Below are 18,074 nucleotides of genomic sequence, written 5' to 3' on the forward strand. Positions count from 1 at the left end.
GGAAGCTGACTGGTCCACGCACAGCCAAAGGTTGAGGACGGAACACCGAGCTCTGCTCCAGTCACACCCGGGAAGCTGATTGTTTACACACAGCTGAAGAACAGAAACCCGGTTTAATCCCAGTTACAATGCCCCTTTGGTTATTTTCCCTACTTCTAGTCCTGACCCTCTCGTGGTCCCAGGTCGGCACCACAGAGTGTGAGCCATGTATCCAGAAGGTGCGAATGGGGGTATGTGTCAATACCACATTAATATATCATAGGCATTACACCTGCAAGGGCCATATAACCACCTGCCAGTTTCAAGGAATCTCCTATAGTGTCTGTAACGCATCTGGCCAAATAACCTGTTATGACCCCAAACCCCCAACAGTCTCCCATAAATGGGAAATAAGGGTGCTTAATCAAAATGGGGAGCTACTTAGCTCTACCCCAGTCACAAGCCAGAACCAATGAGCGTCCCTCCTATTTGATGCATATCAAGTTATAGACTCCAGAATACCTTGGAACACCAATTGTGGAGGGCTCTGCTGGGAACAAAAATATACTCATAACAATAAGTACATGTGTGCTCCAGAAATGAAAAGTGCAGCCCAAGTGGGAGGGGACTACTGGTACAAATACATAAGTGCATACTACTGCCCTTACTGGTCCTGTGTCAACTGGGCCACCTGGAACACAGACACCACTAAACAAACAGCCATCCTTACCAAGGGTATGGCCCCGGCTAACTGCCCATGTGGTCAATGTAACCCCTTAAACCTCACCATCCTTAAACCTGAATCCTGGCAGACTCAGGGAGTCCAAATGGGCCTCTACATTGATGGTAAAGAAATAGACCCAGGAGCCTACATCTGGATTGGGTATCGGGAACACTCACTCACAAGTAAAGCCCACTCTGTGTTCCATTCCTTCTGTGAAGAAATGGAAAAGCCCTTTTCCATTCCACAAGCAGCAAGAAACCTTTTCATAAATCTAGTTGAAGTAGCAGGGGCAGTCTTAAATGTCTCCTCGTGCTATGTATATGGAGGTACTAATATGGGAGACCAATGGCCCTGGGAAACTAGAGAATACAATTACAGCCAACCTTATAATGAAACTGTCCTCCCAGCTGTCCCGAGATAGTATGTGGCCTTGCAAACTTCTGTCATAGGAAATATTGTGCTTCAAGGGCCTGCCTAACCTCCTCTATATCTGTTGAAAACCTAACATGTACAGGGGGAAAATTCCAGAATTATACCACCAATACAACAGCGCCTTGGGGACCATGGAATGACTCTGACCTCATTCTCATAAATTGTACTTTCCCCAAATTAATCACAGTGTGGAACTCCACCACAAAAGGCTCCTTTACTGCCCTAAATGGTCTGTACTGGATTTGTGGGAAAGCTGCATTCCGAGAACTTCCCCGAAACTGGTGTGGTACTTGTATGCTCGGTACAATAAAACCCTCCTTTTTCCTCATTTCCCTTAGCAGAAGGGAAAGAGCTAAGCCAGCCAGTGTATCAAAACATAAGAGAAGAGAGGGCTGTCATTACCTGGGGAAGTGAAGAATGGCCCCCTGAGCATATAATCCAGTACTATGGGACAGTGATTTGGGCAGAAGATGGCATGTGGGGTTATTGAACCCCTATCTAAATGCTAAACCTAATCATCCGCTTACAAGCCGTGGTAGAAACAATAATTAATGAAACTGCCCATGCTCTAAACTTATGAGCCCAACAGCAAACTAAATTCAGAAATGCTATCTATCAAAATCATCTCGCCCTAGACAATCTCTTGGCAGCTGAAAGGGGAGTTTGTGGAAAATTCAGTCTCTCTAACTGCTGCCTTGAACTAGATAGCACTGGAAAGGTTATTGATGAAATCACAAGCAAAATGGAAAAATTGCCCATGTTCCAGTGCAGACCTAGAATGGCTGGAATTTAAGTAATCCATTTGGAAGTTGGCAGTCAATAGTAAACAATTTCAAGCTTCTACTGGGAATAATTGCCTTCCTCATAGGAGTTTGCACCATCCTTCCTTGCCTCCTCCCTTTCATCATAAACACAATGCGCACCCTAATAAATGGTATAGTAAAAACGCAGACAGCTGCCCATCTCATGGCTCTATATACATACCAGTCAGTCCAGCGAGACTCTGACAATAGTGATGACGAAGCCTAATAACCTTAAGCAGGCATCAAAGAGGGGGGAAATAATATAGTCTGTGTATAAATTCAAACTTATTTTATATCCAAATATGCCTAGAAAGCCAACTGAGAAGTATAAACTCTATAGGCTCTGGATATTCAGGAAGGATGCAAGCCAAATGTGTCAGGCTTACCTGGAATGCAGGGGGGTTCATGTTAAAAGTTTACCTTGAATGTGGGGAATATGTGTTAACTCAAGTGTACCTGGAATGTGGGGGATATATGTTAAATAAAGCTGGAGGAAATAACGTATCTAACACTCAGATAAAACACTTGAATAAACTAACAAAAAGTCCTTTTGCATACAAGCACCATTTTACTCCCCACTCTTTTTTTTTTTGTCTTTATTTATTTTTTAATATTACAGTCAAAAAATATGAGGTCCCCATATACCCCCCACCCCCCTCACCCCACTCCTCCCCCCTTAACGACAATCTCCTCCATCATCATGAGACATTCATTGCATTTGGTGAATACATCTCTGAACACCACTGCACCTCATGGTCAGTGGTCCACATCATAGCCCACAGTCTCCCACGTTCCACCCAGTGGGCCATGGGAGGACATACAATGTCTGGTAACTGTCCCTGCTACATCACCTAGGACAACTCCAAGTCCCAAAAATGCCTCCACATCTCATTTCTTCCTCCCATTCCCTACCCCCAGCAGCCATCATGGCCACTTTCTCCACACCTATGCCACATTTTCTTCGCTTACTAATCACAATAGTTCATGAATAGATTATCAGTAAGTCCACTCTAATCCATACTCTATTCCTCCATCCTGTGGACCTTGGAATGGTTGTGTCCACTCCACTTCTATATCAAGAGGGGGCTTAGATTCTACATGGATGCTGGATGCAATCCTCCTGCTTTCAGTTGTAGGCACTCTAGGCTCCATAGTGTGGCGGTTGACATTATTCAACTCCATGTTAGCTGAGTGGGGTAAGTCCAAAAAACCAGAGTGTAGGAGCTGAAGTCTGTTGAGGCTCAGGACCTGGCTATCATATGGTCAGTCCAGAGATTCAGGTCCCCTGGGTATACATTAAACCCCAGTACCAACTATAGTTCTGGTAAAAGTAACAGGAGAGGCTTGTGAACAAAGATCACATCTTATTTCCTCTGTATAAAAGGGACCCAAAAAACCTATTCAGGGCTTGGTTTTTATTAGGACAAGAGTCCTCTAAGTCCGGCCGGTTGAAATAAATCAACTTCCTTCTCAGAATTCTCATGACCTGGCCTTCAATACCGTGTACACCAGACTTCTCTCTGCTACTACAGTATGATAATGAAAATATATAAAGATAAAACACTTATTTTATCTAACATTATACAATTAAGTTCATATTTATTATAATCTTTGGTAATATTGAGTGTTACTCAATGTAATAAATGACACACTTAAAAAATTTGCTTTAGATAATTCATATAAGGAAAAATGTTTTTTTACAAATAAATTAAAAAGACATTACAGTATGCTTGATTTGGTGATAATGTATATTAAAATGTAGGAAAAAAACCCTGAACTACTAGTTCAGTCCTGAATGCAGACAAAAACTTTTTGCATTCTGTAAATCTTGCAATTTGCAGTTAAACAATTAAATGATTTGCTTTTAAAATTTTATGTTTTGTTTCAGACTGCATTGTAAGTGCTTCTATCTATATAACACAGTGAGGTCATGATTAGCCATATATATAATCATTATTATATTTTGACTTTTGCTATTGGGTTTTGAAATACTATAGATGGCTTGAACTTTATATAAGGTATTTGAACAATGAATGTAACTTGAAATCTGATAAAGATTACCTTGATACGAATCTACAAAGTTATTCAATTTTATAATTGTCATTAATTTGCTGAATTTCCTTGGTATAAATTAAATGACATTATGACTGGAAATAAAAAATTAAAATGTAAAGCAGTCAAAACCACCATGGCAGTTAGTGATAACAAGGTGACTGCTCAACCAAGTGAACAACAAGTTCTGGTCATATGACACCTTCCAACCCCTACAAATACCTGCTCTATGTGGCTTCAGATTTTAGAGGGAACAATATTAAAATTATTCATTTATTTATTTCTTAAAAAATAAAGTAGAAGTAGACTCCATTATGTATCAAAAGGCATGAAGCCCCTAGAAGATTTTAATGAAATCCACTCGTGAAACATTGAGAAATATCCCTGAACAAAGTGACTATCATAAGATTCTTAGAACATCTTCTCCCAGCCTATGTTCTCAAAAAATACTTGCTGTTTGAATGAATGAGTGACTAGGTAAATAACTGAGAATAAAAACTGGGGTATCACTTTTGTCTCCATGGCAGTAAACTTCCTAACTGCTAATATTGTTTTACCGGTTGAACCAACCACATCATTTTTTCCCCTGTCATTCTATAGACAAGTCAATCTCACTCTATCCATTTTCTTTAAGTCCCTTACTTGAATGATTGTTTAGTTAAAAAGAACTGGTGACTACTTTTATATAAGCAAAGACATATTCACTGTGCAGCCTGCAGAGTGAGCTCATTTGAATACTTCCTGTTCTTAGACGCCAGTTCTTTTGACTACCCTATTCTTTACAAAGACATGTTAAAGGCCATAGGCAATAAAATTCAGATACACTGCACTGTCAGAAACCACGAAGTAAAGTACTAAAATAAAGAGAAGCTCACAGTTGAAACAAAAACAGGAATCACAAAAACTAAGATGTGGAAAAAACTTGGAGGTTATCTAACCCAAATTAATGCCAAACCTGTAATCATCTCCACAACCTTCCTGTCAAATGGTTTCTAAACTTGAACATTTAAACTTGACTGTTCTGCCTGAACATTTCTGTTAGTGGGTACTTTGTACTTATGAGGCAATCCCTTTCATTACTGATGATTCTAATAATGGGAAGTTCTTTCTAATACTGGGCTAAAATTTTCTTCCTTATCTGCCTATGGGAAAAATGCAAAATAAATTATTTCTTTTACCCATTAAACATTTACTGAATATATATCATTATCTTAGGAGATATACTTGATCATAATAGAAGGAAAAAAGGATAGATACCTGAACTTCATATCATTTAACATAGAGATAATTTCCAGGCAAAGCTTTCAACAAACTATGGGGCTCAGGGACAAAAATTGGAGTATGAGGTCCATCAAGAAGTGAAGCTCTAGAAATTACCATCTCTGACCCCACCCAAGGTATTTAGCTGGAACTCTAAATTGTTATACTATAATATTAAGATTGAACCAGCCCACACGGGACTAAATCTGATTTAGAAACATCTTAAATCCTTATTAGACTAAGGTGATTGAATGTGTTTCACATATGAATAACTTGACTGAAAAGAGAAGTAGTAAACTAAAAGATGGGTCAGAAGAAAGTATCCAGAAGAAAGCAAGGAGAGAAAAAAGTTCGGAAAAGTATGGAAAAGAGCAAAAGAGACATATAAGACATGGGTAGAATGTTTTAGAAGAGGAAGAAGTGAGACAATGAAGAAGAACTAAGAGTTGAAAATATAATAACTAAGAATTTTCCAAACTGACAAAAAAACATCAAGTCCCAGATTCACAAGGAAATATAAAAACCAAGAAGAAAATTCAGAAAACAGAATACTAGACATAAGCACATAGTAAAACTGCTGAAAACCTACAAAGACAAAAATCTTTAAAGCAACCAGAAAAGAAAGAAATGACAAATTACCTTCACAGGAGCAATAATAAGATTGATAGCTGAATTTTCAGCAGAAACAATGAAAGTCAGAAAGCAATAAAATGATATCTTAAACTTGCTGATACTAAATAATTGCCATCCGAGATTTCTCTACTAGCAAAAATATCTTTCAAAAGTTAAGACTAAATACAGATATTCTCAAACAAACAAAAACAGAGAATTTGTCTTTAGAAATTCTTTATTATTGGAAACCTTAAAGGGATTTCTTTAGGCTGAAGAAATATGATCCAAGATAGAAGTTGGAAGAGAGTAATGAATGAAGATCAACAGAAATGGTATATGTTGGGTAAGCCTAAAAAATACTAACCACAAAGACTATAATAATAATATTTGTGGTATTAAAAATATAGATACAGCTCATAAGTTTAGGAGACAGGTAAATTAAGTTCAACACTTTTAAGGTCTTTGCATTGCTCAGGAAGTGGTAAAAGAACTAATATCTATGAGACTTTAGTAAACTAAGGATACTAAACAAGGACTTGTCAAACTTTTTTGGTAAAGGGCCAGATAGCAAATATTTTAGACTTTGCAGGCCATATGGTCTTGTATGAAAGTAGCAATAAACAGTATGTAAACTAATGCACATGGCTGTATTCCTTTAAAACTTTATTTATAAAGACAGGCAGTCAGTAGGACTTGACCTATGGGCCTTAGTTTGCTGACCTCTGCTCTGGAATAACCACTTAAATTTGTAAAAGAAAGTATTACCAACAACCCAACAGAAGGAAAAAATTGAATAATAAAAGGTACTTGATTAAAAAGAAAGATTTAAGGAGGGCAGGGGAAGAAAAGCATAAAACAAGTGGGGAGAATAAAAAGTAAATAGTGAAATAACTGATTTAACCCCAAATACATAAGTAATTATATTAAATTTGAATATAATACTTGAATTAAAAAATAGAAACTGAATCAAGGTAGCAGAGGGCTTTGTTCCCCCACAGAAGTTTCAAGCAACAAACAAGAGCTGATAGAACCATTTTTCTTAAAGCCCTGAAAATTAATTAATGATTGCAGTAACAGGGCAAGTGCCAAATTAAGAAAATAGGTAACTTAAAAATGGTAGGATAACCTTGTGAAATGGACAAATCTTAAAAAAACATAAACTACCTACACTGACTCAAGAAGAAATAGAAGATCTCAACAAACCAATTGCTAGTATCAGAAAAACCCATAAAAAGAAGGCTTCACAGGAGAATTTTACCAATCATTTCAATAAGAATTAACAACTATCCTGCTCAAAGTCTTCCAAAAAATTGAAGAATAGGGAATACTAAACTCATTCTAAGGGGCCAACATCACCCTCATAGCAAAACCATGTAAAGTTACCACACAAAAAGAAAACAACAGCTCAATATCTCTTATGAATATAGATACAAATATCCTCAACAAAATATTAGCAAACTGAATCCAATAGCATATTAAAAGAATTACATGCCATGATCAAGTGCAATGTTGGCTCAACATAAGAAAATCAATTAATGTAATATACCACATTAACACAATAAGGAAGAAAAACAAACAACCAAACCAAATGATCATCTCAATTGATACAGAAAAGGCATTAGACAAAATCCAGCACCCTTTCTTGATGAAAACACTTAGAACACTATGAAGAGAAGGAAACATCTCAACATGATAAAGGCATATATAAAAATCCCACAGCTAACATCCTACCTAATAGTGAAGGACTGAAAGCTTTCCCTCTAAGATCAGAATGAAACAAGGATGCTCACTGTCACCACTGTCGAAATGTTGTACTGGAAGTTCTTGTCAGGGCAATAAGGCAAGAAAAAGAAATAAAAGGCATCCAAATTGGAAAGGAAAAAGTAAAATGTTCCCTACCTGCAGATGACATGCTCTTATATACAGAAAATCCTGAAAAATCCAAAATAAACGCAAAAGGCCAGCAGACAAATTCAACAAAGTGGCAGGGTACAAGGTCAACAATAAAAAATCATTCCTGCCAAAGAGAGAGGAAACTGGAAAATTCACAACTCAGTGAAAATTATGAACTACACTCAAGCTACAGACTTTAGAGGAGTAAAAGGTCAGTAAAAGAATATCATGAACAATAGTACAACAAACTAGATAACTTAGGTAGAACTGACAACTTCCTACAAGCACACAAACTACCAAAACAGACTGAAGAATAAATAGAAAATAAGATCAGACCTCTAACAAGAGATTGAACGATCATCAAAAATTTCCCCACCCAGAAGAGTCCAGGACCAGATGGCTTCCTTGGTCAATTATACTAAAAATATACAGAATAATTCAAAACTAATAGTTTTCAAACTCTTCCAAATATAAATATAGAAGGTGAGAGAATTTCCTCATTCCTTGCGTGAGGCCACCATCATCCTGATATCAAAGATTCCACAGGACCCTACAGACCAAGAGTTACTTGAATTCGTCTGCAGACTCCTGAACGGGCTGGCACAGCAACCCGCAGCTTGTCTGCAGGGTCTTGAGCAGGAGGAGTAGGAGTCATCCAGGAACTCAGCAGGGTCTGCACAGGAAGATCAAGCACTGAACAGCACCTTGGGCTCCTCAGCTTGGCCCACCAGCGGCTGGGGGTATAGGGGCAGAGCTGCCCAGGCGCGGGTTGCGGGGTTGCCTTGGCTGGGGGCTCTCCGCTCTGCTGCCTCAGGATACTCCTCTGCCCCCTGGGGTCACGAGGCAGGACCTGCAGAGGAGCCCGGCGGCGCAGGCGCAGTAGAGCAAGATGCGGGAGCCGCAGGCTGGGGCTGCGAGAGAGGGGCTTCCTGCGGGAACCTGGGTTACTGGAGACCCTGGTGACCATGAAAGAGAAGTCGAGGAGTGAGCTGAGCCCCAAGGTGAACCTCTCAGGAAGCAGCACAGACAGGTGCAGGAGAGCTCCACCTGCAGCCTCCGTGCACACCTGGCCGCGCTCCTGCTGGTGCCAGCAGCAGCGACAGGGTCAGCCCTTCCCTGTCTGGCAGGGGCAGCCACTGCGGGACTAAGCAGGCCTGCCCCTGCCAGGAAAGCCACAAAGAAAACTGATGAACCTAGGTGAGAAGATGAAGATGATCCAGCTATCACAGAGCAACTCTGAAATAGGGAGTGGATCCTGCCCCTGTTGTAGGAACAACCCAGAACTTGGTCACTTCTCTAAGAAATCTCTAAATTTCTTTCCGTGAACTCTGCAAAGTCAACTGAACGCTATTATCTTTGGCACACTGAAATTGGTCTTCTAATTTTAACTGTATAAGAACATTTGTGTACACTTGTTGGCTCAAGAACTAAAATAATGTGATTATTTTATAGTATTCCTTTGAAAAGAAAACAACACTTAAATGGACTTCATTTAAATGTTTTGGACTTTAAACTAGAGGTCACTTTGTGGCCATATGAATAAACTTTTTTAGCTGTGGAAACAAAACAAAACAAAACAAAACAATAAAAAATCAGTAATGTTTATATACACAAGCAATGACCAATAGGAAGAGATCAAGAAAAAAATTCCATTCACAATGTCAATTAAAAGAATGAAATAGCTATGAATAAATCTCATGAAGGATGTAATGGACTTGCACACAGAAAACTATAAGATGTTGCTAAAAGATATCCAAGAAGACCTAGATAAATGGAAATACATTCACTGCTCATGAATGAAGTAGTTTGATATTATTTATGAATTCCAAAAATAAATATTGGATTATGTTTATAAACTGGTCTGTTCTGTTCCTCCAGGCATATTAGTTTGTATTAACTTCAGAGGACTCACTTTTACTTGATTAAATTATGATCAGGGCTTTGATTGGGCCATGTCAGTAGGACATTGAGTCCCTGCCCCTTTGGTGGGTGGGAACTCACAGAGAAAACCACATGGTAGAGGACAGAATTTAGTTTTGGATGCTGGAGCCCCAGGAAGTAAGTATACAAGAGAACACAGAGGAATAGAGATGACTCCATAGACATGGCAGAGGCCCTAGGAAGAGAAGAGCCTGATTGTCTACAGCTGATCTTGTAGAGAGAACAATGCATGTGAGCCTGGGAAGAAATGAGCCCTGGAGAGAGACACAAACCTTATACTAGCCTACAGCTGAGCTCAGAAGAAGCTGCGACCACAGAGCCTGAAGAGGAAGGTTGAACCCTCACAGAGACAGGCAGCCATCTTTCTCCAACATGTGGCAACAGACTTTGGTGAGGGAAGTAATTTACTCTTTATGGCCTTGCGACTGTAAGCTCCTACCTCAAATAACTACCCTTAATAAAAACCAATTGTTTTCTGGTATTTTGCATCAGTACTCCTTTAGCTGACTAACACAGTGGATTATCAGATTAAATACTAAGATATCAATTCTACCCAGTGCAATATACAGATTCAATGCCATTCCAATCAAAATTCTAATAACCTTCTTTGCAAAAATGAAAAAGCCAATCATTAAATTAGTATGGAAGGGTAAGGGGCCCTGAATAGCCAAAACCATCTTGAAAGAGAAACACAAATTTGGAGAACTCACACTTCCTGGTTTTAAAACTTATTACAAAGACACAGTAATCAAATGAGCATGTACTGGGACAAGGACAGACATACAGACCAATGGAATTGAATTGAGACCTCAGAAATCAACCCTCACATTTATGGGCAACTGTTTTTACAAATCCTTGATTTTCACAAGGATGCCATGTCCACCTGATGGGGAAAAAATAGTCTCTTCAACAAATGGTGTTGGGAAACTGGATCTCCACTTGGGAAAAAAAAGGAGGACCATTACCTTGCACCTTATACAAAAATCAACTTAAAATGAATCAAAGACCTAAATATAAGAGCCAGATTATCAAACTCTTAGAAGAAAACATAGGGAAGCATCTCCAGAACCTTGTGTTAAGCAATGGTTTCTTAGACTTTATACCCAAAGCATGACCAAGAAAAGAAAAAAATAAATAAATGGGACCTCACCAAAATAAAAAAACTTTTGTGTCTCAAAAGGCTTTAACATGAAAATAAAATGACAACCTACACAATGGGAGAAAATATTTGAAAAACACATATTTGATAAAGGCTGAATTTACAGAATATATAAAAAAATCTTACAACTTAACAACACAAAGACAAAAAGACAAACAACCCAACTTAAAAATGTACAAAAGACTTGAATAGACATCTCTATAAAGAAGATATACAAATGGCCAGAAAGCACATGAAAAGAAGCTCAACATCATTAGCTATCAGGGAAATGTAAATCAAAACCCAGTAAAATACAATTGCACACCAATTAGAATGACTGTTATTAATCCTTCCCCCCAAAAAGAAAATAAACATTAGAGAGGATCTAAAGAAATAGGAGCACTTGACCATACTGTTGGCAATGTAAAATGGTGTAGTCACTGTAAAGACAGTTTGGCTTTTCCTCAGAGAGCAACCTGAGTCAGACCTCCCTGATGCAGTCCAATCAAAAGCAACCTAATTAAGTGATCTAAAGTGAATCTAATGCATTCAAAGGGTACCACACCCACAAGAATAGATTAGTTTAGGAACATAATCTTTTTGGATTCAAAGAAGAATCTCAAACTGTCACAACACTCTAAAACTTGTGGGATGTAGTTAGAGGAATATTTATTGCCTTAAATGCATATGTTAGGGGAAAAAAAGAGGTAGATTGAAGTCAGTGACTTAGCATCCATCCCAAAATGGTAGAAAAATTAAATGTAAAGAAAATAGAAAGAAGGGAAAAGTAAAGGTAAGTACACAAATTAAGAAAATGGAAAATTAAAATACTATAGCTAAGGTTTGTTTTTTGAAGACTGACAAAATTTATAATCCCTGGTGATACAAATCAAGAAAAAAGAGAAAAGGCAAAAATAATAAATATTTAAAATAAAAAAAGGAAGTATCCCTAATGATCCTAAAGAGATTAAGATGATAAAAGAGAATGTGAAGAATAACTTATGAAAATAATTTGAAAATTTATATGAAATGGACAGATTGCTACTAGGCACAACTCCCCCAAACTGACTAAAGGTTAAGCATAAAATTAGAATGGTTCTATAGTTTTGAAAGATATTAAATCCATAATTTAAAAATCTCACACTCAAAAAAAAAAAAAAAAATCCAGACCCAGAAGACTTTACAGGTGAATTGTACCCAACAGTAATCTAACATAAACCATTTCATAAAATATTAAAAGAGAGAAATTCTCAATTCATTATATGAGGCCAGCATAATCTAGAAACAAAGGCTTACAAAGACATTAGAAGAAAGAAAAGTAATAGGTCAATTGATGTCAAACATAGATCCAAAAATTCTAAGTAAAATATTGGCAAATGAATCCATCATTATACATCATGACCAATTTCATTTCCATGAATGTAAAATTAGCTTACATTTCAAAAATCAATCACAATAATTTACCAAACCAACAATATAAAGGATAAAAATCATATGATCATCTTGATAAATGCAGACAAATTACTTGGTAAAAATTTAACATTCATTCATGATAAATACTCTCAACAAACCAGGAATTGAAAAGCACTTCCTTAATCTGATAAAGAATAGAAAGAAAATATAGTAAACATTATACTTAGTTGGGAAATGTTGAAACAATTTCCCTCCGAGATCAGTAATGAAACAGAGATGTCCATCACTTCTAGATATTATACTTGAGATCTTAGAAAATGCAATAAGATATGAAAAAGAAGTAAAACATGAAAAAGTACAAGGATTGGAAAGAAAGAAATGCAATTGCCATTATTTGTAGATATGATTGTTTGTGTTGAAAATCCAAAATATTAGAATAAATAATCCCATTTAGCATGGTCTCTGTGTACCAGGAAAAAACACAAAATTTAATTTTATTTCTTTATATTAACAACAATTAGAAATGAATTTAAAACATTAATTAAGCTTTAAATCATTTAATTATTTAAGGATAGAGTCTAAAGAAGAATGGTACAAGAATGCTGCACATGTTGGCATAAATTAAAGAAAATTTAAATAAAGTGAGGTTTATGCCAGATTTACAAAGGGAATATTATATCATAGAGACTCCAATTCTTTCCAAATTGATCTATATGTTCAACTGCAATATATAAATTCTAGCAGACTTTTTCTGTTTGTATTGGTGTGTAAATTGAAAAGTTGACTGTGAAATTTATTTGGAAATACAGAGGGCTAAATATAACTAAAGCAATCTTCAAGACAATCTTGAAGAAAAGAATAAGTGATATGACTCATTGTCAGAGTGTGGCTCATTATAAATTTACAGTAATTAAGACAGTGTGGTATTGGTATAAAGAAGACCAGGAAACCATTGGAACAGGAGAAAGAACTCAGAAACAGACCCATGTATATATGGGCATTTGACCTATGACCAAAGTGATACTCCACTGCAGTGGAGAAAGGACAGTCTTTTCAATGCATGTTCTGGGTCAGTTATATATCCATATGGAAAAAAATGTCTCTTGGCTCCTTACATTATATGATACACAAAAATTTGCTCCAGATGAATTTTCAGACTTAAATAATAAAGCTTCTAGGGTCTAACATGTGAGAAAATACCTTCGAGGTCTTAAGTAAGCAAGGATATCTTAAACAGGTCCTAAAAATCCCTAGCTTTTAAAGAAAAGTTTGATATATTGGAATGTTTTAAAATTAAAAGAATGGTTATATTTATTGAAAAATACTTCTAAGAGAATGAAAAGGACATCTACAAAGTGAGAGGATATATTTGCAACATACACAATTGACAAAGGGTCTGTTTCAAAAATATAAAAAAGAGATCTTAAGAATCAATAAGAGGGAAGCAGAGGTGGCTCAAGCAGTTGGGAGTCCACCTACCACATGGAAGGTCCCAGGTTTGGTTCCTGGTGCCTCTGAAAGAAGAGGAACAAGACAGTGAGCTGACGGGATGGGTTGGTGAGGTAAGGTGATGCAACAAGATGATGTAATGAGGAAACACAATGAGAAACACAACAGGCAGGGAGTAGATGTGGCTCAAGTGATTGGACACTCCCCACCACATGGGAAGTCCCAGGTTCCGTTCTGGTGCCTCCTTATACGAAGATGAGCACACAACAACAAACAGACACAGAGAGCAGACAGTGAGTGCAAACAATGGAGGTGGACACAGAGGACAAATAAACAAAACAAATCTTTTAAAAAAATCAATAAGAAAAAGAGAAAATCCAGTAAGAAATTGGGCAAGAGACTCAGGCATTTTTCACAAAAAAGGTCATCCAAATGATTACTGAAAAGATGCCAATATCATTAATGCAAGCTGAAACTACATACCCACCACATTGCTAAAATTTAAAAAATCAACAATATCATAAGTTAATAAGGATGTATAGCAAGTGAAGCATGTTTGTGATAATTCATTTAATAATATGCTTAAAATCTGTGTTTAAGCACCAAAGACTAAAAATGAGAAAAAATAAATCCTAGTCCTTATCCTGATGGAGCTTATAGCCAATGGAAGAGACAAACTTTAATGAAAGGCTCAGAAATAAATGTAAAAGTCTAACTGTGGAGAGGTGGAATACTTGGTACAATGAGAACATATAAGAGGGAGAGCTGGTTTTATCAGGGAGGTAATGAAAGGTCCTATGAGGAACTGACAGTTGAGCTGAGATCTGAAAGATAAGGAAGAATTAACTAGGAAACAAAGGAAAGGAAGAGTGATTTTCCCCAAGACAACGAATGCATAGAGAAGGATAGGCACGTGGGCCTATGGGCACGTGGGCCTACGAAGAACATGTACAAACTTTGCTTGGAATATATAGCTCATGAGAATATTTTAGACATTGTCTTTCTAGAGAAGAGATAATCTAGACAGGTAGGTGATTTTTTTTTCAAGATAGTGGATGATTTTAATTCCTTGGTGGGAGATTTCTCCAAATTAAGACGTTTACAAGTGGAAGATTCTAGACTTCAGAACAGATTAACTAGGGTCCTGGCAAATATGAAGTTCTGCCATCTATTTTCTTTTTCTGCCCTCTTTTTCCAAATAATACGTATGGATTTTGCTATCACACTGGCTGGGTTACCAACTCTTGGGTTCTCAGTGGTTTTGGGACAGAGTTTCACCCAAAAGAATGGTTTTTCATTGTCCATTGCTATCCCTTATGTATTTGACTTTGGGACTTTGTTGGCAGGGTTGCTAGACTGAGGGTAGGATTTAGTTTTTCCCAAATACCTTTTTTTTTAAGATTTGTTTATTTTTAAAATTTATTTCTCTCCCCTTCTCTGCCCTCCTCCCCCAGTTGTCTGCCAAATATCATTTTAATCCCTCATGTTTGCAATGATCCAATCTGTTTCACTGAGGCAAACTTTGATTTAGATGTGAAGGAGAATTTTTATAGCCATGTTACTGAAAGGGTAATCCTTGCACTAGTATAAATTTATGAGCTTCCTTCAGTCCCACTGAATCAGAAACTTTGGGGCTAGCTCTCAGGGAACTAAACTTTAAAGAGCTCTTTAGGTGATTCTGATAGACATTACAGTTTGAGAACGTCTGCTTTATAGTGTAAGAAACCATATATAAAGAAATGAGTGGTCAAAAGAGGATCCCAGTGAAGTAGTAGGATCTTTAAAAGTAAAAAATAACAATTAAAATCTAAAGTGGATCAATATAATTAAGCTCAAAAATGAGAGAAATTAACTTTTGTTTTACTTAAAAAGAAAAATATTAATAGTATGTGGAAACCTTCTTTTTGCATGGGCATTTCTTTTTTAAAAACTGCATTAAATCCATTTCCATGACCCTGTGGTAATAATCTCTTATAGTCCAAAATGCATATTGTTCTTACCACTTTAGTTAAGTCTAGGTTTCTCTGTCCTTTTCGCAATTTGTCACAAGTCAGATTAATCATATCTGCTGAACTGAGTAGATCATTAATGGTTTCAGAAAGATATCATTAACGTTAGTCTATGAAAAGTACATTTCTGTGGTTTGATTATTATGGTGCAAATATTCATTTCAATAAAAGCAATTGTGGTACATTAAAACTGCCAAAATGTAGGTGTTGAATGAAAAGTATAAGATTAAATTTTATTTAATATGTACCAGGTTGACAACAAGGAAAAAAATGTGAGCTTACAATACTATTTTTACCCAAACTGTCTTTTTTGCTACCACCAATACCAATAAATGGTATTTATTTCATTCCTTTGTTTACTCATCTAATATTTATTAGTCTTCTCCTATGAGCCAGAAGGTGATGTTTTGGAAAGGCAGAGTAAGGCTAATTGGCCTGGCATTGTATTCCATGCAAAGCAATGGGGTTTTACCTTGCAAACATAGGAGTAAGATTTTGTATTTTACGGTGAGAGCCTGTGGGGGTGCAGGGTATGTTTTGAATAGGGAGACAAGAAAGTCATCTAGAAGAGTTAATGAGTTTGAACTGTCTACAATGATGTGCCCGTTAAGAATTGAAGTCAAATAAAATATAATGTAACACATGATGGTTATTCCTAATATTGTCTTTATAGATGTGCTTCATTTTAATGATTTAGGAAATAAGGGGAACTATTAGTGCCAGCATTAGGTAAAGAGTACTGACATAAAACAAAAGGACTTTCTAAATTTGGAGGGGAGAAAGGAATGAAGGCAAAGAGCTAGAGTCCAAAAATATGTCAGTTGTTTCTACATGTGTGAGACGAGCAATACCTGACTGGTTCATAGTGAAGCAGGCTAGTAAACTAGGGAATCAATAGATGGATCTGGAACCTGGCAAGAAGTCCATGTGGACATCAATAACCCCCAAGATGGCTGCTGGAAAACCCCCACCCCTGCACCCTGAATATTCCCCAAGGACTTTATCCTCACTGGGGGATTGATGGGTGGGGTAATCAATCAAAACAGCAAACAGCTGGGACCCCTCCCCTGCCATTAGCAAAAGGGTGGAATAATTAAAAGTTCAAAAAGCCAAGCGGGGCCTGAATGATCGCTCTCTCCCTCCACTGTCTTGCCTCTGGACCAGTTCCTGCCCTCTGCGCTCTGCTCTCGCCATTTTTCCTCTGCCATGTGGCCATGCAAGTAAACCTGGGCATTTATAATCTATTATGGGGAATTGTAGCTTGTAAATCAGCCCCTTTTATCACTTTTCACCCCCTTCCTCTCTACTGGGACCTCTCACCTGTTATTTTCTCCCATTTCTCGTCTCTCCCTACCTGAGTAAATTACTGGCCTAACTCACCCGGTGTGCTCTTGAAATTCATTTCTGCAGCATAGCCAAGAACGTAAATAAAATCTGTTAACTTATTTAACAATAGTGGCCAGTTTTTACTAGTGCACATGATACATATCGATTAGACCACAGAAAACAGAATCTATTAAGAAGTAAATTTTGGTTGATATTGGGTGATGTAGCCAGACCCAGCCAAGGAAATCACTGAAGAGACAGATGCTAAAGAAGTGGAAGGCCTCATCATATTGCTAATGCTCACCTTTCAGCCAACTTCTAAACCAGCCCTTCTCTATACCTTGCTTCCTTACAAACATTTAACATTTAAATCCATGATACTGACAATAGGAAGAATTATCCACGAGACTCATGGATACATGGACGCAAACCTGACTTATATTGCCAAGTAAGTTAAAAAATTCATTGAAGCAAAGAAGGGCAAGAAGTATCACAAAGTTCCTGTGGTCCAAATCCCTATTTGATCTGCTGCATATTAATTCATTTTCAAAAAATACTAGAGCTAAAAACAAAACATATTTTTTGTTCCATCAAATAATAAAAACTACATTCATTTTAAGAAGCAAAAAAACAGTGCAGTTTCCCCTGATCTACCTATTTTTGACACCTGCTCTTATGCTTTAAAACATATTACATGTATTCAAACGGCATGTTAGAAGAGTGGTTTAAAAATTATTAAACCTAAAAGCACATTTTCAAATATTTTAAAAGGATTTCTTGGAGGAAATGAACTTCAAGAGTGCATTAAGTGTAAATTGGCCAGGAAAGGGTTGCGGGAAGATGGTGAAGTAAGAAGTACCGGGAATCAAATAACTTTTGAACTGGCAGGAACTATCTAAATCAATCACTTTGAAACTCTGGAGTCTTGAGGAACACCATGTGGCATCCAGGGAAGAACAGAAGGAAGAAGCTGGCAATTTGGACAGACTGGTGAGTTTCACCCTCCCTGCAGGAGCTCCTTTTCTCCTTTCCCTCAGCCTGGT

General features: G+C 37.2%; 1 protein-coding gene across 1 annotated transcript in view; it reads right to left on the reverse strand.

Moving 5' to 3' along the window:
* Nucleotides 1-18,074, reverse strand: part of AK5 (adenylate kinase 5) — a 304,060-nt gene that overhangs the window by 241,832 nt on the left and 44,154 nt on the right. The window lies entirely within an intron of this gene.

This window comes from Dasypus novemcinctus, chromosome 9, assembly GCF_030445035.2.
Source record: "Dasypus novemcinctus isolate mDasNov1 chromosome 9, mDasNov1.1.hap2, whole genome shotgun sequence".
NCBI classification, from domain to species: domain Eukaryota; kingdom Metazoa; phylum Chordata; class Mammalia; order Cingulata; family Dasypodidae; genus Dasypus; species Dasypus novemcinctus.